This window comes from Delphinapterus leucas, chromosome 14 (assembly GCF_059928025.1).
Source record: "Delphinapterus leucas isolate spDelLeu-1000000601 "Yukka" chromosome 14, BTC_Dleu_Yukka2, whole genome shotgun sequence".
NCBI lineage: Eukaryota > Metazoa > Chordata > Mammalia > Artiodactyla > Monodontidae > Delphinapterus > Delphinapterus leucas.
Genome location: NC_143142.1, coordinates 64,740,935 through 64,765,535, shown reverse-complemented (window position 1 = coordinate 64,765,535; position 24,601 = coordinate 64,740,935). Strand labels below are relative to the sequence as shown.

The following is a 24,601-nucleotide window of genomic DNA, read 5'->3' as shown; positions in this document are numbered from 1 at the left end:
GTGAGGACAATCCCCACACACAACAACTCATCTTGGCCATGAAAATCGCAACTCTTTGCCCTCAAAGTGCCTCCCCCAAGGTGCTGGCCAGGCTCAGGACCTAATCTTGGGTTTTACGTCCCCTCTCTTCCCTACCAGCTTTGGGGAGGCCTATGGTGTGCCGCTCATTGAAAGGGGCACAAAGAGGAACCCCAGATGAGACCCAGAGGCTCAAAAACAGGAGAGGAATTCTGCCAAAGCACACACCAGGCAGTCCCAGCTGCTGGGACTGAGACTCTGCATTCCAGCACAGGGGGTGGAGCGGGTACATCAGCCCTAGGAGATCACTGGAATGTCATGCGTGGGGGGCAGCATACCTAAAGGGTATGATGCAGGAGGCACCTGCACAGGCCACAACCGCAGGAGATGCTGGAGGTCCCGAAACCCCAGCCCTGTGCCAGGGTTGGATGTGAGAGCTTCTCCTCTGCCTGGCTAATAATGCGAGCCCTGCAATCTCACAGCATGCCCTCCAAAGCCTCCAAAGGCTTCCTATGAGTCCAAGTCCAAGTCCACCAAGATGCGGCCCCATGATATTGCTACCGATGGCTTGGTGCTCTCCCCGTGTTCGCTCCCCTCCAGCCCCGTGGCTTCCCGCTGCTCCTCCAACAGACCAGGATCCTCACCCCTCCATGTACTCTCCTTCTTCAGGACTCTGTCTTTCCCACTCGAGTCACCACCACCCTCCCAGCCCCTCCAGCCCCTGGCCCTGCCTTATTCCCCTTCACAGCACACACTTGTGTCCTTGTCTGTGGTCAGAAAGCTCCATGAGGCTCTGACCCACTCACGGCTGCACCCCCAGCAGCTAGAATGGGGCCTGGCATACTGTAGTACATACTGGTTGAATGAATGAATGAATGAACTAATGAATGAATGAATGAACTCCTTCCTTTACACACCACACACTCCCACTGTTGATGGCTTTATCCCTTTGGGTAGGTATGTGTACACATGGTGACACTGCAAGCGTAGTAGTGAGGCAATGTTGGGAGCCAGAATGCCCAGTGCCGCAGCCTCGGTCTGTAAAATGGACAGACCGCCGAGCACGCCAAGATCCCCAACTGAAGGGTCAGCCCTACAGGTGGCCTCCTGGTCAACCACCCTGGCAAAGGAAAGGGCACTACTTCAGGAGGCTGGACCCCGAGATGTGTGGTGTGAGACAGCCATGCAGCCACGGGCCCAGCCTTCTCATCCTGTATGATGCTTATCTGGGCACGGGTTTTACCTGCATTTCTGGATGGTGTGCCTGAGCCACGGAATCAGTCTGTTCCCCACAATGTCCGGCACATAAGCGGGGGTTACTACCACCCCTCCTAAGAGCTCACATGTATTGTCACCAGGTACCATCCTAAGCACATGTGACAGCTCACTTCAGCCTCACAGTGGCCTCATGAAATAGGCGCTGTTATGACCCCACTTCACAGAAGAAGGAACTAAAGCATAGAGGCCTCGTCCCTGGTGTCTATGGCTGGTTCCATGGTGTGGTGGAAAGAGCACTAGATTGAGAGTGAGAGGACATAGCCTCTGGTCCTGATGTCAGCTGCCAAGTGCTATGTGAGACTTTTAATCTCTCAGAGTATCTGTGTAAAGTGGCCATAATTATAACACCAGCCCACCCCACATATGGTGCATGAGAGCACTTGGTAAATTCATAAAATACGACACAAAAGAGTGGCAACTGACGTTATTTAAGGGTGCAACGATCCTGGCGATTTCTCAGGTGTTTCCTTTAGGAGGAGGGAAGGGAAACCCCAGACAGAGGGAGGCACAACTAAAACTAGATACAGTTGTCCCTTAGTATCCACAGAAGGGTTGGCTCCAGGGCCCCCGCAGGGAAACCAAAATCTGCACACGTTCCAAGTCCCTTAGAACCAGCCCTGGGAATACACGGGTTCAACCAATGTTAGATCCCGTAGAATTCTGGATCTAAGGTTGGTTGAATCCGAGTATACAGAAGCTGTGGATACAGAGGACCAACTGCACTCTTTGCAGAGAAGGTCCCGCTGACGAAGGCGGTGATAAGACAGAGCTGCGGGATCGGGGTCTGTGGAAAACAGCAGTGACGTCGGTAATAAACAGGACTCGAAACAAAATTTAAAACCAAGCTAGTTAAGTATACAAAATTATTTAGCACAGCTGCCAATCAACCAATTGCTATTAAAGGGGAAAAGGGATACAATGTGCAAAACTTAACACAGTATTTAAGGGAAGAGGTGGAGAGGATTCTTCACTTCAAACGTACTTTAATGCAGTGGTGGCCCCATATTTTCATTAACATTTTGTAAGTCGTTGAAAACACAACCACACACACTAGTAAGGTATCTTCAATGAGAACCAAATTTCTGTTTTCCAAAACGTCCCCTAAAATAAACAGCTTCACTTATTCAAGTACCTGCTGCTTTCCATCGACAGTTAATTGTGAGATGGATGAGGTTAAATATTCTTTAGGCTAAGTTAGAACCAGGCTTTGGGGACCTTCACAGAGGCCTGGGAAGGGGGCCGTCCACAGCACATGGAGCCGCCCCAAGACTGTACCCCACCCAAGCCCACCCCTGCAGGGCCTCCACCACCACACGTGCGGTCCCAACCCCCAGGCCCACAAGGCCCCCACTACCAACCAGGCGGCAGGCAAAGCATATGGGAAGAGAAGGGGTACCACCCACTCCCACAAAAGCCCCTTTTGCTTTAGGACCTTCTAGCCTTTGGGATACCCAGCGATCGAGTCCGGTCACGCCTGAAACAGGCAGGAACGGGAGGGAACAGGAGGGGGAGGCAGGAACGGGAGAGCGGGAGGGAACACTTCCAAAAAGCTGGCTCTGAGAAGAAGGAAAACCCCGACCTGAAAAAACAGGGACAGCAAAGCGTGGCCTGAATGCAGCCAGAAAGAAACTGGAAGCCTTTTTAAAAAGACTTTCCTCCAAAGAGAGTATCTCTGGAAAGGAACTGGGATTCCTGGTTGTCAAGAAGATTATTTTATCATTTGGGGGGTGGAGGGGGGCAGCAAGAGAGGTGTGCGGGCGGGAGGGAAGCACCCACAAAGAGCCTGCCCTACGTCCCCTCGGGGGTCCCAAGCCCACTGGACACAGACCTAGGAGCAAAAGCAGGGGCAGCAAAACCCTCACAATAGAAGAGACCCTTCTGTACAGGGCAGAGGAGCTACAGGCCCAGGGCGCTGTCCCTAGGAATCAGGAATCCTCTTAAATCGCTAAATTGAAGAGATACCATTATTGAAACCAGCCACAACACCACAGAATAAACTCTCCGAGATCCCAGTCACCTTCAAACTAACCACCAAGATCAAGGTCAGCTTCCCACTGGCAATAAAAGTGAGTCACCCTCACCTCTGCTGCTCCAAAGGACAGAGAAGGCTGTATTTCCTCCCTGAAAACTGCCCTTTATGGGGAAGGTGGGCTCAGTCAAGGCAGCTAATCTGCACAGAGGAAGACCCCCAAGGGCCCCTCGGCAGCCCCAGGCTCCCACCTCTCCGAGAAATGCTGCCACTAATCTTTTAACTCCCCTGAGCTGATTTATTGGTTATTGGTAGGAGGGAGCTGGGAAGGTGACATTCACTGTGGAAAGTTGGCCCTCGCTGAATTTTATGGCTCAATTCTGAGGTAAGTCACTCTGGCCCAGAGAACTGACTCCACGTAGATTTACTAGTTTTAATATTGTTTGGGGCATTGCAATTAATTGAAAGATGGCTTCTTCCAGTTATTGCTCTGAAATGTGGACCCTGGTCTCCGAGCACTCATTTTTATTGGGCATAATTATGATCATTTGTCTGGAGTCCTCCCTCCCAGGGAACAGAGCTCTCTACAGTTCCAGGCTCGCTTGAGATCCCAACAACCAGGATCACTTCCTCTTGGGGAAACCCGAACAAGCTAAAGTCCCCCCTACTTGTGAGCTTAGGACCCTATAATTTGCTAACCTTGCAGAGGTTATCAGATATGGCCCTGGCGGTTCTGGGGGCTACAGGGAGAGAAGCCAAAGGATGAGTGGAAGATGCTGAGCATCCCCACACCAGTTCTAGTCATCTGGCCTCCCTCTTTTCACATCAGGCCACCAGTGAACAGCACTGAGCAGTGGGTAAGAACATGAACTCTGGAGTCAGACTGCTAAATTCGAAGCTTGCCTTTGCCACTTATTAGCTGTGTGACCTTAGGCAAGTTACTTAACCTCTCTGTTAACACTGTCTCAATTTTCTCTAAAATGGGGATGATAATAATACCCATCTCACTGGGTTTTTATAAGGATTAAAATAGGTTGACAATTTAAAAGTACTTGGTACAGTGCGTGGCACAAGTACTAGAAGAATTGATTTATTCTAAAAGAATTGATTTATTGGTAAATTTATTTGATTTATTGGTAAAGTTATTTGAAGAAAGAACCATGTGTTCTTTGAAATGCGAAGTTTGAAAACCACGTGAAGTTTGAAAACCATTATTCTACAGCAGGGGTGTACAAACTTTCTGTAAAGTGCCATAGAGTAAATATTTTAGGTTTTGTGGGGCCATATGGTCCCCGCTGTGACCAGCAAAAGGCAACCACGGCTGTACATAAAGCAACAGGTGTGACTGTGCTCCAGTAAAATGTCACTTAGGAAAACAGGCATTGGGCTGGTTTGGTCAGCAGGCTGTAGTTTGCTGACCCCTGGACTGGACCAAACTCCCTGTTTCACAGATGAGGAAAACAGAGCGAGGAGCTCCAGGCCAGGGCACACGTTAAAATCAAGAGCCCCAGAAAGGGAAAGAGAAGTCATCCCCACTGCATTCAGAGCAGACATGCTCACTCTGTGTTTCACCAGTGGAAAAGGACACCCTGAGAAAAAGTGACGCTGAGGCCATTGCTGTCCATCTACCGTACAACCCTGGGCTCCCTGAAGGTGGGCACGGCGTGGGGTGTCTCCCTATTCATCTCTGCAGCCCGCTGGCAGCCAGCGCAGGCTCTTGCCACAGAGAGTTGCTCCAGGAAGGCCAGTAACTGTGGACAGCCCTGCCTGGGGACGACTCCCACCGCCAAGGCCAAGTGCCTGCATGCCTCTATTTCAGCGAATTCCTGCACGCCTCTATTTCAGCGAATTCTGGGAGTGACTGATTAAATGAAGATGCCCACATACCTGTGACAAGGGGAAGCCACTTTTTAAAGGACTAGAATATAAAACGGACATTTACTAACTATAACAGTGTTTAAATGATACAAACGGGGTTTTACAGGCATTTCTTTTTGCATCCCCCCCATAAAAGACTGCAAGATGAACTCTAAACCTCCGTGAAGGTCTGCAAGAAGGAAGGACACTCCTCTCCTGTGAGACCAGTTCCTGTGGTTTAAAACATGGCCCCCAAATCTCTGACACCCCACCCATCAGGAAATAGGACCTATGTCCCTTCCTCTTGAATCTGGCCTGGGTGACTGCTCCACGGATGGTATATGGAAGAGACACCGAGGATTCCAGGCCAAGCCTTTGGGAAAGCGCAGCTTCGCCTTCCTGTTTCCTGGGACGTTCACTTTTGGAACCCAGCCACATGCCTTGAGGAAGCCCGAGCCGACCCGTGGAGAAGCCCACATGGAGAAGAACCAACAGCCAGGACAACTCGCCAGCCTCAGGAATGAGCCATCCTGGAAGTGGATCTTCCAGCCTTGGTTGAGCCATCTCAGCTGATACCACATGGAGCGGACAGACGTGAGCTGTACCTATTGAGCCCTGCCCAAACGGCAGGCTCCTGAGCAGAATAAAGGATTATCACTGTTTAAGCCACTAAGTTTTAGGATGGTTTGTTACACAGCAATAGTAAGGAGAATAGGCTCCTCTTAATTTCAATCATTTGCTCAGGCTACAAAGCCACCTGCTCCCACAGATAACACAGCAAAACATTCTTTTGTTTGTTAGGATTTGGGGGGATGGGGTAGGAATGCAGACCCCAGATTTAATTTTCTGTTATATTAATAAAGGAATGTGATATTGTGATATATAAAATAAGAACTATATTTTTGGTCTTCAACCATCCCGGGACATATAGCACCTAAAACCCTTGGAATTTGTTAAGAGCTTTAAAGGTGTCTTGATATTCATAACAAACCCCTTCCACCACAACTAGGTTTATGTTAATGAGGTGACCTTTGGAAACATAAGGATGGGGGCTGGCTGCCAGGGGAGCCAACCATGTGACTGGAGGGTAGAAAATTTCAGTCCCACACCTGACGAGAGAGGGGCTGGAGATTGAATCGATATACAATGGTCAATGATTTAATCAAGCATGTAACGAAGCCTTCCTAAAATCCCCAAAAGACGGGGTTCAGAGAGCTTCCAAGTTGGTGGACATCTGGGGATTTGGGGAGAGTGGTGTATTCCAGGAGGGCATGGAAACTCTGGGCCCTTTCTCCATACCTTGCCCTACGCAGCTCTTCCATCTAACTGTTCCTGAAATTGGTAATCTAACAAGTAAAATGCTTCTCTGAGTTCTGTGAGCTGCTCTAACAAATTAATAGGACCCAAGGAGCAGGGTCATTGAAAGCCAGTCAGAAGCATAGCATCTGAAGTTTGGGGGTGTGTGGGGGGGGGTCTAGACGTAGGACTGAGCCCTTAACCTGTGGGATGGTTTGTTACACAGCAATAGTAAGGAGAATAGGCTCTAGGTAGGTAGTGTTAGAAGAACTGAGTTGAATTGTAGGACACCCAGCTGGTGTCAGAGAATTGCTTGGTGGTGTAGAAAACCCCCATACACATCGTACTGGGAGCAGGACTGTGAGGGGCTAAGATATTTGGGGGGAAAGTAGAAAGAGAAAGTAGGTCTCAGGAGGATCTGAAGAAAGGACAAATATCTTTATTAAAAAAGAGAATTTTGAAATTGCATGAGCACATCAAGAAATTTGAGAATGAGACCTCAGAGTCCCAATGTAGATGTAAGATGACAGGTGGGAGAAGTCCTGATTTCACATATTCAAATGCACATCCTGACTTTGGGTTCAGAAAACAGGGTCACCATTGCTCACAGTATGGAAGAGAATATGCTGGCCTGAAGGTGTTGAGTCTGGTGTCACAAGCGACTGCCTCAGCTTCAACATAACTCTTCTAGATAATCGGAATTTACTCAAATGCAGACAGTAGAACTTTGTCGGGTTCACAGGATGGGCTAGCTCTAAAATGCACCCCTTAGTTAACCTTAGACAAGAGTATTTACCACTGGTTGGAGAAAGGATGTCAGACAGAACATTCTTTATTGCAGCACATTTGATGCGAAGATGATCTTTCTGACAATTAAATATATTAACCTTCATTGTGCTGAAGTTATTCAGGTGCCAATTAAGAAGTTTCTGGTCATCAAAATCCTGGATAATATAAGTTATTATTTAAAAGTCTAAATTTGCTTTTGAAAGAAACCGGACACTATATAAAAGGATTCTTTGCTTTACAACAATATTTACTTAGGTTGTCTTTAGGTAATGACCACCTTTCATGAATCCAAATTACAATCACATGTATAGAAGTTTTGTTTCTAAGTTTCAATACTTAGAAACCTGCATTTGTTACATGAAAAGAGGTAGCCTTGGGCTGAAGTCGGTCATGTATTATTCAGAACTCACCCAGTGCCAAGTGACAGAAGCCCAACCCAAACTTGATTTTGGCAGCATTTCCCAAAATTCACCACCTTGGAGTTTTCTGTCATGGCTGGGTACCAGGTGTAATGTTATCATTGACTTTGTCTTGACTTTTTATTAAACTAAGCTTCCTGCTAAGCAATAATGAAATCACAAGTTCCATGTACTAGTTATGTTTTCTTTCTTTAATGCACATTTAAATGAATACGCGGCTTTAAATTGTTAACTTGTTCCTAGATATTCGACTGAAAATCAGCCTATACTCCCCATCAGTGGTCTGAACACAGTACTTAAAGGCAGAGGAAGGAGGTTTACTGAATGGAGAACCAGCCCTTAATTTGTTCTCTCACTGATGAGTGTCGTATGTGACCTTGGCCAAGTCACCTAGTTCTTCTTGCTTCAATGCCCCCATTAGAAGAAGCGCATTAGCCCTGCCCACTCCCACTCCTCATAAGAGCACCGGTGGGGGGCGGGGGGGCGGTAATAACCCCTGGTTTTGCTGACAGCCGCCCATCCATAGCAGTCACGGTACTCAAGGTGTCCTCAGCCACTGGGATCTGAAGGCCTCTTCCTGGCCATCTGAATGCTGGAGCCAGAGAGCTTCGGCTTCCTAGATCTATGGAGGTCATGAGCAGGCAGCTGAGTAACTGGGAACTTTGAAAGACACTCACCTGCTTTTCTGGTTTTAAAATCTATTACAGATACCTTAAGTAAACTTAGCTCTAATGAGGTAACTAAAATCATTAACACCCTGTGGGGATAAACCAGGGGCTGGGCTGCCAGAGGATTAAAAACCAGGGCCCTGAGATTGTCCATAAGCAGCCTGGCCAACCTCATCCTAGTTCTTACTGCGCTGTTTTCAGGCTGCAGAATCCTAGAACAAGGCCACCACCCTCTCCTCACCCTCACCAGCACCTGCCGTCTACCTGGGTCTCATGGGAAATGGAAACAAGATAAGGCTAAAGACGCAGAGGTCTTTGGCTCAACATGGGATCTTTTAAGGTGCGCTGCCCCCGTGGTTGGTTTCTCTCTGGCATGAATGAGACTGCAGTCAAGCTAGAGGGAGAAAGCACATCGTATCACTTACCATCAACCCTTTCCCCACACCCTCTGGCTGATATAACTCAAAGTCCACATACTTAAAAGACCTAGAAGGGTGTCTGGCACAGGGTGGGGATAATTTCTACCTTACTGAAAAAAATTAATTTTATAGGGAAGGAGCAAACTGTCAAACCATAGGTCCAAATGGCCAGATCAGGTAGATCTAGAGCTGCTACATCAGGTGCGGGCAAATGCCGAAGACGACATCACAGGGATTCCTCCTCCCCTACACCAGTCCATGCTGAGGATATACTCCCTGCCTCAGAGGCCTGGCACTAGGAACCTCAGAAGGAGACAATCAGGGACGTTACATAGTATCTCATCCAGTCCCTGAGGTCGCCGAGGAGAAAACACCCAGGCGCAAAGTGACTTGCCCAAGTCATTAATGGCAGACGTAAGACCAGTGACTTTCCCAGAATGCCACAAGAGGACCTCAGCATAACCTGTCAGTCCCCGTGTGTGATGGTTAAGGTACAACACTCAAAATAGCAGAACAGTCTATGCCGCTTATTAGCTGTGTGACCTAGGGTAAATTACTTAACCTCTCTGTGCCCTCATTGTCTCATCTATAAAATAGAAGGCTAATTAAGATAACACATGTAAGGTGCTCACGAAGCACTTTAACACAGTAATACATAACAAATGTTAGGTTTTTAAAGTTATTATTGGATTGCCCCAGGGTTTCAGCAGAAATACCACCTGTTCAATCCCTGAGGTGACAGACATCCACCCCCAACCCACCCCCAAACACAGCGGCTTACAGTGCAGAGCCCAGGTTCTGGAGTCACACAGGCCTGGATTTGGAGCCTGGCTTTCATAACAAAATAGCACAAACTGGGTGGCCTAGACAAGAGAAATTTATTTTCTCATAGTTCTGGACACTAGAAGTCTGAGATTAAGGTGTCAGCAGGGTTGGTTTCTTCTGAGCCCTCTCTCCTTGGCCTCATAGATGGCCACCTTCTCCCTGTGTCCTCACATGGTTGTCTCAGGTGTCCTAGTCTTAATGTCCTCTTCTTTTAAGGATACCAGTCATATTGCATTAGGGCCACCCAAAGGACCTCATTTTACCTTAGTTACCTCTTTAAGGGCCCCATCTCCAAATACAGTCACATTCCAAGGTCCTGGGGGTTAGGACTACAACATACTTTTAGGGGGGATACAATTCAACCCATAACAGCATGGTGGATTACCTTTCTTCCTCTTTAGGAAAGGAATATGTAGAGACTCACAAATCCTTATCCAGGGCACCGTGCTGTGCCACACTGAACTGGTTTGGAATCTGGAGAGCTGCCCAAAGTGAACAAGTACCTCCCCTCATTCTACAAATACTCATTTTGCTTTAAAAAAGATCTGCGTTCCTGGAGCAGGGACCCTGTGGCAAGCACTGCCCTAGCCCTATGGGAAATCCACAACTGACTCAGACCAGGATATGATCTTCAAGGTGCTTATGATCTCCGGGAGCAGATCAGGCAAGAACCCAAGGAAGGGTGGGAGTGACGCAAAGGGCTAAGTGTGCTAAAGATGTACAGGCCGAAGGCTGGGATGGAAGAGGAGGACAAAACTGACCATACAACAGAGTATAGAAGAGCCCAGAGGGCACTTATTTGCTCCAGGGGACTGGGTGGTCTTCCCTTGGCCTGAGCTGCTTGTTTGTATCAACAGAAGGGGATGATGGTTTGGGGAGGGGAAGATGGTGTCCCCCATAATCTTCCCGTGGCCTACATTCCCCACGGCCAGAGTTCTCAATTAGCAGGGGCAGGAGAACTGACTCTGCAGGATCCAAGGTGTCCAAGCCACACTAAGAAGCAATTTCCTCCCTCAAACCCCACAGCTGCCAGCACAAGTGACTGCTGTCTATCATGGACCAGCCAGAACCTCGGCCCCTTAGGTATCTCCAGTCCTGCTGTCAGGGCCACCACCAACATAGGTTCCCTCCCTCTCCCTCCCTCTGGACAACTCTGTTTGCTCGGCTTCTCCACCTGGCCCCGGTGACCGGAATGCAGAGGGGCCACTGGGGGAAGAGGACATAGAACCTACCTGAGACCACACAAAAGACCTCCACGAGACACCTAGGGTCCTACACTCCCATATTACCTATAGGTTAAGAAATAATAATTACTAGAAAAGGCAGGATTATAGTGAAAGAAAGAAGAGTAGTTGCCAGAGCCCAGGGGGTAGGTTTGTTTTCCTTATACCTCAATTATATTTTAAGAAATTATTTTATAAAAAAATATATCTCAATAAAGCTGATACATCCCTAAATGAATAAGTAAAATCACAATGAAACTTGGTGAGGTAAACAATCATTGCTTACCTACCCATGATCCCCCTCTCCACCTCCTCGCAGGCACTTCTCCCTCTTGCTATAGATGAGGCAGAAAACACCAAAACTTGCTTTATCAGCCTCCATGGTGAGGTATCGACCCATTTCTCTTCAATGGAACTTGATAGTAAATTCTAGCAGGGGGATTCTGGGCAAGGTTTTCATGCCTGATACATTAAGACACAAGGATGGTACAGCCTCTGTGGAAAATGGTATGGAGCTTTCACAAAAAAACCTAAAAATAGAACCACCATGTGACCCAGCAGTTCCACTCCTAGCTATATATCTGAAAAAAACAAAAACACTAATTTGAAAAGATACATGCACCCCAATGTTCATAGCGATATTAGTTACAATTGCCAAGATGTGGAAGCAACCTAAGTGTCCATCAACAGATAAATGGATAAAGAAGATGTGGCATACACATACATACACACACACACACACACACACACACACATATATACACACTGGAATACTACTCAGCCATAAAAAAGAATGAAATTTTGCCACTTGCAGCAACATGGATGGACTTGGAAAGACAAATACTGTATGATATCACTTATATTGGAATCTAAAAAATACAGCAAACCAGTGAATATAACAAAAAAGAAGCAAACTCACAGATACAGAGAACAAACTAGTGGTTACCTGTGGAGAGAGGGAAGTGGGGAAGGGCACTATAGGGACAGGGGATTAAAAGGTACAAACTATTATGTATAAAACAAATTAAAGGATATATTGTACAACATGGGGAATATAGCCAATATTTTTAAGAACTGTAAATGGAATATAACCTTTAAAAATTGTAAATCACTATATTGTATACCTGTAACTTATATAATATTATATATCAACTATACTTCAAGTAGAAAAAAAAATTTTTTTTAAGACACAAGGAGAAACTCACCTTCCTGCCTGCCTTCCAATACAGTTACGTGAGAATGTGATATGTGGAGCAGTGGGAGCCATGCTGTGACCATGAGGGGTCAAGCCTGAGCCAGAGGCCAATGTGCTGTAAATGGTTGCCTGGAAGGTTAGAACGAGTCCTTAAAATTATCATTGACCCACTGAATTAATCAACTTTAGAACCCCTACATTCAGACTTCTGGCTAGATAAGTCTATAAACATCTTGTTTTTTAAGTCACTGTGAGTCTAGTGCTTTTACCTGTAGCCAATAACATCCTACAAACCAGGTGGTTTTCATCTCCCCAAACTTCCATCTCCAACCCCAACACTGAGATCATAGTGAGATATAAGATAGAATCTTGTGGCTGTAAACTGAGACCCATCAGAGTTCTTAGTCCACAGTCCCCACAGATAAAGCTTTCCTCTCTAGCCCCAGAAAAACAGGAAACAGATGCCAGTTTCTCTTGCAGCCAAGCCCCGCCCCTCCATTAGGCCTACGTGCGTCCTGTAGTACAAAGGACTGATGACAGTGTCAGGTATGACCCACATGCACTCGCCCTCCCCGGCTCATGTGGCCATAAGCCCCCATTTGCCCAGGGCAGTCCCAGTTTATATCTGTGTCCTGGCATGATTACTAATGGCACTCCCTGTCACTCTCAAAAGTGCCTCCATTTGGACAAAAAATTATAGTCATCCTACTTCTGGCTGCCTCAGCACACTTTTCTTTCTCTTTACCCAGTACTTCTCACACCACACAAACGTGGCCATTCTGTCTTCCCCACCAAGATGAAGACAGGAAGTAGGGACCCTGCCAGGTTCGTCTGAATTCCTCCGACCCACTTCAGGCGTCTGACGCATGTCCGCTAAACCAAACCAAATGTTAACGGAGGTAACAGGCTTAGGGTAAAAGGTTTGAGGCAGGGCTTCCCTGGTGGCGCAGTGGTTGAGAGTCCGCCTGCCGACGCAGGGGACACGGGTTCGTGCCCCGGTCCGGGAAGATCCCACATGCCGCGGAGCGGCTGGGCCCGTGAGCCATGGCCGCTAAGCCTGCGCGTCCGGAGCCTGTGCTCCACAACGGGAGAGGGCACGGCAGTAAGAGGCCCGCGTACCCCAAAAAATAAAACAACGTTTGAGGCAAACCAGTAGAATGTGAGCATGAAGAACAATTTTTGGAAGGAGAAGAGGAGAAACTGGGTACTTTCCCAGAATCCCTGCCCTTCACCACTGGGCCCTGTCAGGAGCACACATCCGGGTATCCAGCTGGCTGATGCAACCTCGCGACAAAGGCAACTCATGCTCCTCATAACACAACACGGCACCTGTTAAATATATGAACGTCACAGATGCCAGCCAACCTGTGAATGCAAAGGATTCCTCAAAGAGCCCAGGGCACTGTAGACAGACACCAGTGGGACTCCTGGACCACACATGTAGTGGCCATCCAAAGCCACAACAGGTCTGAGGTTTCAAGTTTCCAGGGAAGATTCTTCCCCACCCCAAATCCAGGCCAAGGCAGACAAGCTCCCCCCTTGCATACAAGCTCTGCCTTGCATGCTGGGAAAAACACTGTCATTGTCAACACCGTCCTGTTTGGTGACACATCAAGATGCGGATTGTCCAGCAGGCCACCTTCTTGATCTCATGGTTCAAACTTGTATGCATCTCAGCAAATGACCCATGAATACGGCAAAGGCCTGTGGGTTCTCAGCTCGTGGTGAGATCATGACATTGCCTACCCCAGAGGAAGGCCCTATAAGGGAATAGCACAGGAATGCCTGCCCCACCCACTCCCGGATGGAACCACACACATTCTTTCTGAATAACTTTAGCGCTCAATTGTCACAACTACAGTAAGGCATTTCCCCGGCTCTGCTGCCCTTTCTCTTTCCCTCACAGAAGTTACTTTTTTTTTTTTGAAACCCCACATTTGTTTATTTAGTTATTTTTGGCTGTGTTGCGTCTTCGTTTCTGTGCAAGGGCTCTCTCTAGTTGTGGCAAGCGGGGGCCGCTCTTCATCGCGGTGCGCAGGCCTCTCACTATCGCGGCCTCTCTTGTTGCGGAGCACAGGCTCCAGATGCGCAGGCTCAGTAGTTGTGGCTCACGGGCCTAGTTGCTCCACGGCATGTGGGATCTTCCCAGACCAGGGCTCGAACCCGTGTCCCCTGCATTAGCAGGCAGATTCTCAACCACTGCGCCACCAGGGAAGCCCCAGAAGTTACTTTTATTTAGTAACACATACCGACAACACCTAGCACTGTACCCAGTACCTAACAGACACTCAATAAACGTCAGCTCCCTGCATCAGATTCCTGAGTCACTCACTTACAAACTGAAATGTATTCTGGGTGCTGGAGGAAGGAACTTGCTTCTCTAGTCTGGAATCTGAAAAGCACTGAGCCAAAGCTTCTCAGAACTTCTGCATCACAGCCAGCTCAGCAAACCTTACATCTCGTCTTCAAAATCTCCCTCTTTGCTAAGGAAGTTAGGATGGAAGTTGGCTGGATTCTCACAGAATCTTAGCTCGACAAATTAAGGCCCTTCCAGCAAAAGCGAGCAAGATGGTGAAAGGCCTCCAAAGCATCTCTCACCACAGCCCATGGCCGAAGGGGCGATGGGTGGAAATAGCCGGGCAGTGCCTGAGGCTCACAGGAGGCCTTCCAGCTGCAAAAGCCTCCTAATGAGGGAAGGCACTGCCTCGTGAAGCCACATACTCCCGGCCACGGGAAGCCTCTGAGCGAGCGCTGGTGGAGACAGGATTCCCACACCAGGTAGGAGACCCACTTGGTGACCTCTAAGGTGTCTCCCAAGTTTGAAACTCGAGGCACTCAAGCCTCTGGGCTTAGGGCAGATAATGTGGCACACAGTCTGGAGGGACCCGGAGCCGCTGGGATCTGCACAGCCACCCTGAAGAGGAACCTGGACAGACGCCTTGTCTGTAAAGACCTGGCCTGAGTCAACAGCGGGGGAGAATGTCTGACATTCCTAGACAGGGCCATCTGCAGGCTTCTGCGGAGAGATGAAGCCCTCGGGTAGGTGCAGCCCTTCTCCACAGCCATGCACACGCCCTCAGCAGTGTATAAGTGTCATGAAGGCCCTTTTCGAAGGTTCCCGCCAAGGCCTCTTTCTCCTTCTCCTCACTCAGCTCCCCCCATCCCCCCGGGTCCTGCAGCATCTCTCCAAGGTGGAGACCCAAGTCAGCGAAGGGTGAAGAACCCCAGAATCTTCCCAGCTCTCATGAGATCCTGGAGCCCACAGGCAGGAAGACCCCGGCCCCCAAAGGCTTTAATGTGCTAACTCCCTGGGGACTCCTGGACCACACGTGTAGTGGTCATCCAAGGCCACAACAGGCCTGAGGTTTCAAGTTTCCAGGGAAGACTCTTCCCCACCCCAGATCCAGGCCAAGACCGACAAGCTCCCCCTCTCCCGCTTCCATGCCACTGGGTGGACATCTATTCCATCCTCTCTCCAAGCCTGCACACCTTTGCAGGGGCCCGTTTCAGGCAGGGCCCTCCATGCCAACTCCCAGTCTCACCTTGGACCCTGGAGGAGGCAATGCCAAGAGCTCAGCTGCCTTTGGTTCTGAGGCCCCTCAACACGCCCACAGCCAAACCCACCCCCAGGCCTGGCCTAGAGTCAGTGCAAGCTTACACTTTTGAGTTCCCTGGGGATTTCTCTCACATTCGAGGAGCTCAGCTCTTCTTTGAAAGGATGCTAGTTATATTTCATACAGCATTTCTAGGTGCTTGGTAGTTGGAAGGTTTTGAGATTTTTACTCCTCTATGGTACTAAAAATATTCCAAATCAGTGTTGGAATCCCCTCTTTGGACTTTTCACGGGAACCTTCTCTGGCTGACCTCACCCCACACCCCAAACAACAAACTCTGGCCACATCCCTGCAGATCCAAATACGTAGGATGAACACCTACTGTGTAGGTCCAAGCATTCACAAATGAAAAGACTGGCACTCTGCCCAAAACACAGCAGCCCTGTAAAAATGCGGCATGGCAGGAAGAGAAGTACCAGCAGGCCTCTTGCATTTAATGTGCAGCCCACTATTTGTCCAGGTTATTCCAGATTTTTAGTGGTTTCATATTTCCACATCTTGTCTCCCAACTAGACTGCCTTCTCCTGGGCAGAGGTCCAGGTCTCCCCTGCCCTTTACTTACGCCCTGAGGGCCTGGGAAGGGCTCTGCTAACCAGGGATGTTAAAAATGACAAGGCCTCTCCCCTAACTCACTTTAAGGCTTCCAGCTGAAGCGCGCTCCTGGCTGTTGCTGGATTCTGCCAGCTGGGCCTCCAGCATGACACAGCATCCCCGCCTGGCTTCCCTGACGACAGCGGCCCGGCCTGCCCGTGACAAAGAATTCTCTGACAATGGGAGGAAGAGGTCTTCTTATTGTCTACAGCAGTCCCCACAGCAGTCACGTTCAGCAGCAGACCATTCCCCACTCCCAGAACTGTAGCTCCTGCCCACATCTCCTCCTCAGGCTTCTACCACGAGCACTGTATTGTCTGCAAGACAGCTCCACGGGATTATCCTACCAGCAATTCAAACTCACCATGGCTAACATTAAACTCACCACAATCCTTCTCACCCCCACCAGAGCAGACCTGCTCCAGCCACCAGAAGGGCACTGCCAGTTAAAGGCCGCCATCCACTGAGTTCACAAGGCCAGAAGCCTGGGAGTCACTGGGACTCCTCCCTTATCCCCCAAAGCTAAGCAATCACGGCCGACTTTACTCCCCAAACGTTTTTAATACGTGGCCTTCCCTCCTCCCCATATGTCTCATCCCCTGGGAGCTGAATGCTGCATGGAGCTTGTTGTTCCCTCATCAGCCCAGAGGCTGCCTCTGGCTCCCAGTCATGCTCCCTTCTGGCCCATGGCCGAGTGCCTCGACTCTGCTTAAAGTCCTGTCCTCCATGCTGAAATGTGACGTCCTCAGCCAGGTTCACAAGCTCCTCAGAGCGGGGCTCTGTATGCCTCTCGGCCTTGTGCTTGACTCCCCTGGGGCAGCCCCTTCCTCCAACAGGCAGCCTCGGGCCTCCACGCCTTTCTGCCCACATTCCTTCCCCCTGAAGGTCCTTCTCCGGTCTCTTCTCCTGGCTAATTCCTTTTCATACATTCAGATTCAGCTCCTGCATCATCTCCCTTAGGAAGGCCCCTCTGATCTCTAAGGCTACAGCAGGTGGCCCTTGTCTGGAAGGCAACTTTCTCCACCACTGCGCTCACCACACATGCTGAATTTAACTGTTTAAGTGCCTGCCTCTCCCGCGAGACAGTGGGTTCTTTGAAGGCAGGAGGGCTGTGCCTGTTCACGGTTGCAGCCCCAGGGTGTAGCACAGAGAGGGCCAGAGAAAGAGCCCAGTCACTATGAGAAGCCCCGTCTGACTGCAGGATCCACCCAACCTCCTTGGTCAGCTCCACCCCGGACCAAGCACAAACAATTTCCCCTTCACCATTTTTGGGCCATGGTCCCAACTGAAACCTCTGCCAGGTCTGCCACAGCCACAGACCTACCCTCAAATTCACCTCTTTCATGAAATCATCCCAAACTGGCCCCAGTCCACATATCACTGTTATGATAACTGCCTCCCATACTTTATCCATCCCACCCCCGGGTAAGTTAGCACTTAGGTCTGGCTCCGTGGTTGGACATATGCCAGCAGTGGATATCATGAAGAAGGAGCTCCAAAAAAAAAAAAAGAAAAGAAAGAAGCAGCTCCAAAAAGTTCGAGGTCCTCCACTCATAAAAGTGTAATGATGATGTGCCGTGGTGGACCACGTCAACTCAGGACACCAGATTTGAAACCTGAAGACTTGGGGTCAGATCCCTGCTCTACTACTTACTTGTGACTGCGGCATGGCAGTAACCATGGAGGCTCAGTTTCCCCATCTGCAAAATGGGAATAACAACAACAGCCTCACAGGGTATTATAAAAAGCAGATGAAATCATTTGTGTGAAATAGTTCATAAACTGCAAAGCCAAATCAGGTGTAGGGTATTACGCTAGTCTCCAGTGCCAGCCAACCCCCTATCCAACTCCACTACCCCCACCCCCAGTAGTTCTTCTTACTTGAGTCAGGTAAGAATCATATGAAATATGTGGATCCTCCTCCTAGAAAAATGCAGGTACATAACAGCTTTACAAACCCTTTCAGGAGGTTCCTGAGGACCCTGCCATGGAAAGGGAAAGCCACAGACCAAACTTAAGAGCATTGGAAGGCCCCAAGCATAGACCTCTCTCCCAAATGTATGCTCTCATCCAGATTCCTGGCGGCCAAAGATGAAAGATAGGGCAAGGAAGGCCAGGTTTGAAGGAAAGCAATCTCAAGACTAAAAGCCGAATTCCGGGGCCTTTCCTGGAACCAAAGGGGAAAAAAAAAAATGCAGAGTTTTTACTCTTTGGGAAGTAAGAACCCCGCTTTTTTTCAGGAAGCACCACAGTACAGAGAAAGAAGATTAAATAGGGCATCAAATTTTAGAAGTTCATGTTCCACTCTGCCAAGGGCTCCCTGTGACTTTGGGCAAGTCATTTCACCTCTCTGGGCCTTGGGGTCTTCAGCTCATCCACAAGGCCCTTCCCAGCTCTGGGTGCCTAGATCTGAGGACGTGTCTGTCCTCACTCTGTTCTGAACCAGAGCTCTGGCCGGGGATTAATTCAGAAACAACAGGCAGCTGTCGATAGTCAGCTTGGGGGTAATTCTGAGAGAAGACCACCATCACAGCAGTGCCCTAAGTTAAACTGCGCGCAAGGGGAGGCAGGAGGGCACAAGAGCAAAGCCTGAATGTTAGCAGCTGAGCTCAGGTGACCAGCGAGTCAGCAGTGAGGCCCAGAGGTAGAGGATCCCCCTCAAAGAGAACACCAAAAGGGGCTGCCACTTTATTGGGTAAGCTATGCAGAAATGCCATCAGGTTTGGAGAATTGCCCAAAACTGCAACTTGCCCGTCTGTTTTGTACCTCCTGTTCTTTCTCTGGGCTCAGGATTCTCTCCCCATCCTAACCACCACCTCCTGCTTCCTCCTTCATCATGTGAACTGCAAACAACAGAACCTTAAAACAAGGGCAGTGAATGCAGGGGACACGGGTTCGAGCCCTGGTCCGGGAAGATCCCACATGCTGCAGAGCAACTGAGCCCATGCGCCACAACAAGAGAAGCCACTGCAACAAGAAGTCCACGCACTGCAACAAAGAGCAGCCCCCACTCACCACGACTAGAGAAAGCCCGCATGCAGCAACGAAGACCCAACACAGCCAAAAATAAACAAATAAATGAAATTTATTAAAAAAAAAAAACAAAAACGAAACAAGGGCAGTGGACCCCAAAACTGAGATGAAATTGGAAAACAGTGTCAAAGACCCGGGAAGTGAGTTGGAGAATGAATAGATTAAAAAGCAGACTCATATTAGAACATATCCATAGACCTGTGAGACAGAAACTACTAAACTCAGGCAAGGCCTGAGTGAGACCTTGACCAAAGCCACTGAAGACAGCCTATCACAGCCCATTACTGTCCAGCAGAGCTGGGGCAGGAGCACAGAGAACAACTTGTCAGTTCTTCATTGCTCAGCAGACTAAACTGTTGGTTGGCTTCAGGGTCATCTCTCATGAGCTGCCTAACCTCTACAGAAGGACAGACCTCTAGGGCTCACCTGGGAGGTTCCAAATAGTTTGAAGTTCAGAGCAACAAGGCTCTTCTTCCTCTGTTGCTTCCTTCTGCATTTGCTGTAGCACAGGGACTCCCATTATGAGTCCCTTGCAACCAACATATGTGAAATTGACTAAGTCCCAGGGCGAGTGCTTTAAAATATTTATGATTTGTTCCCTCCTGCAGGCTCTGAATCATCCGTTTTCTGCACTGCAAATTAGCTGTTTCTGCTATCCTATCTTTGTGTGCCCCAAACACAGCAGAGTATCTAGACTACAGAAGGTGCTCAACAAACATTTGCTGGACTTAAAATCTTACATTTATCTCCACAGCTAGAAGATGTTTTTGCCAGGCAGGGCCACTATGTTAAATTTTCTTTGTAAGCACTTCAAGATACACAAACATGTTGGTGTTCAATACATATTTGTGAACGAATAGCTGATTATCTGACCAAACCTAATAACCCTCCAGGCTCTGTCTTGAGAACCTTCACGTTGGAGAACTCTGAGAAATACATACAGTTATGTAGAAGCTCTTTGTTCTTTTCAAGGCTTCCCCATCCCTGGAGATGGAGGGGGCAGGTTCCTGGGTGGTTTCTCAGGAGCTATACTTTAAACCCATGGTTTTGGAACCAGTAAGTAAAGAATAAACCTTAGATTCAATAAAGACCCCACGAACACACCCATATGAACACAGGCATGTGTTGCAGAAACATATATCCATATGTATTTATTACATGCAGGTATACATACTGCATGTATCAAAGCTGACGATCATTCACCAACAGTAAATTATCAGATGAGTGATAACAACAGCAATGCAGACTTCTGTTTTTTAATACTTATTCTCATTAGGACTGGTAGCAAACCAAGTGTTTTCTGACAAAGAATAAATACCATAATTTACTCCCTTTTTTGGGTTCAGTATTTCCTGAGGTGCCAAGACCTACACTTTAAGGTGGTCACTATTTAATTAAAAGCCATAGTCTGAGAAGTGAAATCACAGAAACGCCTCAGGCAAGTCACGTCAGTTTTTGAGCCTCAATGTGCTATTCTGTAAAATGGGGTTAATATCCCCCTACCTCACGGGACCCTCTTAATAAACGCAATGATGCGGTGGGGGACTGCCCAGTAAAGTCATACAGACATATTGCCATTCTGGCAATCTCTTAATCACTGATGACACTGTAGCTCAGAATGCGTTACAAAATTACTGCTCCAAGCGCAAATTATCCAGGACAGACACTTGACACAGCAGATGAGTTGACCTGTGTGTAAATCGAATCCTGTTTCAAATACTCTAAGGGAGTGTATCCTGTGAGGGACTGGACATCTTCTAACGTCTGCTCGGTGCGTTCTGTTCCACTATGATTGAGTTTTCTCGCACGCCAGGCAATTTTCTCGCGCGGTCCCAGCATGCTCATACCGGGATCCCTGAGGTTTACGGCCCAGACCCGGAGCTGGACAGGAGGAAACAGGCCGGACAGCCTGCGGCCCCTCCCCGCCCTCTGGGCGGCTCCTTCCTCTCTCCTCCAGCTCGGGCGGTCAGCGGCGCTCGTGCTGTGTCACTTTCGCCATCGGGAGCCTCCAGCCGCCGCGGAGCCCGCAGCTCCAGCGGCTTCCTCCCTTTGCGCGCGGGCCCCTAGCCTGGGAGATAATCTCCGGCCGCAGAGACCCAGCGCCGAGCGGACAGAGCTGGCAAAGGCATGCGGCCGGCTGGGCACCCGGCAGCGGCGCAGGAGGCAGCGCGGGGCTGGGCCCGGGGCCGGTCAGGCCGGACAGCCTTTGGCCCCCACTGTCTCCAGGTCGAAAAATTGGGAGGGGGTGCGCAGAGCGCGCTGATTCTCTCCAGGATCTGCGAAGGCGGCAGCAGGCGCGGGCACGAGCACCCACAGAGCGCCCCCGGCCAAGGGTCAACCGAGGGGCGTGGGGGGGCAACGCGCGAGCGCCCGCGGCTCCTCCAGGCCCAGCCAGACCAGCCCCCGGCGCCACCGAGTAGGTGGACAGTCTGCCGGATCAGGGGGGCGTCGGGACGCGAAGGGAGAGTTACGCAACCCCAGGGTCTCCCCGGCCCCCCAGCCGCACGACTCCCCTCTCCAAGTAACCCAGGCGCGAACGCGGACACACACACCACTACGAGCCCTGGCGGGACCGATACCCCGAGAAATCTGGGCCCAAGCGCGTCCCCACGACGCCGCGGTCTGCGGTCCCCGCCCCCCCACACACGCCAGAGCGGTGTGTACACACACAAACGGCTGGGCGCGGGAGGCGACGCCTCACCCCCCGGGTGGGAATGCACACCGCGCCGCCAGCCACCCCTCCCCTTTACACGCCGCAACCCCCTCTCTGTTCACACCTGCCCCCAAACCCCAACCCTGAAAACTCCACGAAACCAAACAGCCAACGCCGCCCACAGGAGGGCCTCAGACTCCCGACTGTCATTTAACGTCAATGGAGAGACGTATCCAACTCAGATGCGCGGTCCCCGGGACGCCTCCCTCAGATGCACCCAGGTTCCAGCATCCGGCCCTCAGGGACAGCACAGCTCCGCCGCAGACAAGCCACCGCTCCCCCTGCCCGCCGCCCGCCGCCCACCCCCACACCCCCACCACGGCAGGCGTCCGGGACAATCACCTGCTCGCTGAAGGACCCGAGCCGGAACCCGGGTCACCAGCCACCGCGAGCTGGCTTTTCAGAGCCTGTCAACTTAACCCCGGCTCCGCCGGACAGATCTGTTCCCCAGGCCCAATTACCCCGCGGCGACAGGAATGAATAATAATAATATATATTTTTAAAGCCAACAGAATCACCGCCGTGGGGAATGTCCAAAGCCGCGACCTCAGTGGATCTACTGATTCGGGTTCCTCCTCTGCTCCCGTCCCCCGCGGCCCGCGGGCTCACCGTGGACGGAGGGAGGGTGCAGCCTGTCTAGACGACAGACATCCCCGCGCCCGCGGGGACGGGCGCGCACACACACACGCGGCCGCCACAGACACAATCAGTCACCAGAGAAGGGAGGGGCGGCGTGGAAATACTCTCTCGGGGTCCCTCCGGGAGCCGCCACCCTACCTCAGTGGAGCACGGTCAGAACAGCTGCAAGTTTGGCCGGTACTAAACCAACTGCTTGATGCAGCAAATGCGGGCTTCAAAACAAAAGAGAGGAATCAAGCTCGCTCTCTTCCTCCCCCCGGGTCGGAATCTGGCACATGACAGCGGCTACACCAAGCGGCTCCAACGCGAGCCGGGCTCCAGCCGTGCACCCCCCAAGAACCCCCCCTCCTCACTGGAGCTCCAGAGATACGGCTCCCCTACTGGCGGGGAACCCGGCAGGGAAGGGGCAAACCTCGGGAGAGGGCGAGATCGTGGAGTGCGGTCCTCGACAGAGGCGGGGAAGGTGGATGCGCGCCGACTCCTGGCTGCCCCGGGCGCAGGGAGGGGGGAAGGGGGCTAATTGTTTGGGTCGGTTTTCCCGGATTTATCTATAAGCACGCGCACGTCACGCAGCCCTCCTCGCGGGTCCCCGAATCGATAGGCAATCAGAGATGACTAAAAGAGGGGGGCGGACGGGGGGATGCTCACCTCGGGGTTCCTCTGGCCGCCGCTCCGAGCCCTAGTCGGGGGGTGGGGGAAGGGGGCAGGAAAGGAGAAGGGAGGGAGGAGGCTCGGGAGAGCCGACTCCAGCCTCGAGTTCCGCGCGTCCCGGCTGCGGAGGGGCTCCGGCGCCCCAGCGCACAAACCCAGGCGACAGGGGAGGGAGGGAGGGGAGGGAAAGAGGGAGGGAGGGGCGGGTGGGGGAGAGGGAGTAGAGGAACGAAAAAAAAAAAAAAAAGATCCCCGCTCTGACACAGGGAAAGAGAATGCAGGAGAGTGACGTCCAGACCCCGCCCTCCCCTCCGGCCACGTGCAACGACTTGAAAGGAAAGAGGGCGTTGGGAGGCCTGATGGGTAATGTAGTTCGCCTTTCTTTACCGGGATGGCGGGCCCTGGAGAACGGGGCGCCGCCGGGACGCCGGGGATGTGCCTGAGCAGCAGAGACAGCCTGTCTGGCCACGCCGAAACCCAACGCCCAACGCCCGTTCCCCTCCCCGCCACGTGCTGGCGCAGCCCTGGGTGGGGACCTCCGCGTGGGGAGAATTGGGGGCTTAGGTGAGATCCAGGCTTGGAGGGAAACATTTGATTTTAGGGACAGGACGGCTTTAAGGATGAGGACTTCCTTGCTTTAAGTGCTAAGTCCGTCGTAATGGCAGATAAAAGGGAGCTTTGTGTACGCACTGGGCGGCCCAAGTCCAGTTATTAACGCTGTATTAAATGCTAACGTCTGTTATTGAGATGCATATGTTATAATTAACATTTGAACATCTCTGTGGCAGGGGCGGGATGTTGTAATTAGATATGCACTTTGCAACCAATTAATTTTCCATTGGCCATGCTAAGGGCTAAGGCTGGGGACTTGGTGACTGGGAGAATTCAATGCAATGTATAACTCAGTAATCACTTAACCAAATCACCAGCGTTTTCCAAGTGCCTACTAGGTGCTAGGCACTGAGCTTAGCACAGAGAAGCCTTCTGGAGAAATATATGATGCTGTACACCCTCCAAGCAAGGGGGTTATAAACTCATGGAAGGAACTGTGTGACTCGGTATAACTGCGAAGAAAATAATTTATTAATTCATATAACATTTGGTGAGCATTTTCCACAGATGGGACATGTCTGGGAATGCCAAGACAGGTGAGACCCTCAAGAAGGTCAAAGTCTAGTGTAAGGACCACAGTCAGTGAAAGTATAGGGGATAAGTCCACACTTAACATAGACATAGGCACAAAGTGCTACGGAACCCTCAGGAGGAGCAGCCAACCAGGATGGAGGGTGGATGGGGGTAGGAGAGGATGAGGGAAGACTTCTTGGAGGAGGTAGTACTTTAGGTAAGAATTATTAACATTTTAAACAAAAGCAAAGGGAGGGCAGGCCTCTGACTAAGGCTACA

General features: G+C 50.4%; 1 protein-coding gene across 5 annotated transcripts in view; it reads right to left on the bottom strand.

The window, feature by feature from the left end:
- The window catches only part of CTIF (cap binding complex dependent translation initiation factor), a 307,707-nt gene extending 284,281 nt beyond the window's left edge, over positions 1-23,426 (bottom strand). For 3 of the 5 annotated variants that reach the window (XM_022584521.2, XM_022584522.2, XM_022584523.2), the window contains exon 1: positions 23,195-23,425. The gene's annotated coding sequence lies outside the window, so the exon portion shown is untranslated. Of the gene's footprint in view, positions 1-23,194 lie in introns of all 5 variants that reach the window. The other 2 variants (XM_089895159.1, XM_022584518.2) reach the window with 1 other exon arrangement.
- Positions 23,427-24,601: the final 1,175 nt, after the last annotated feature.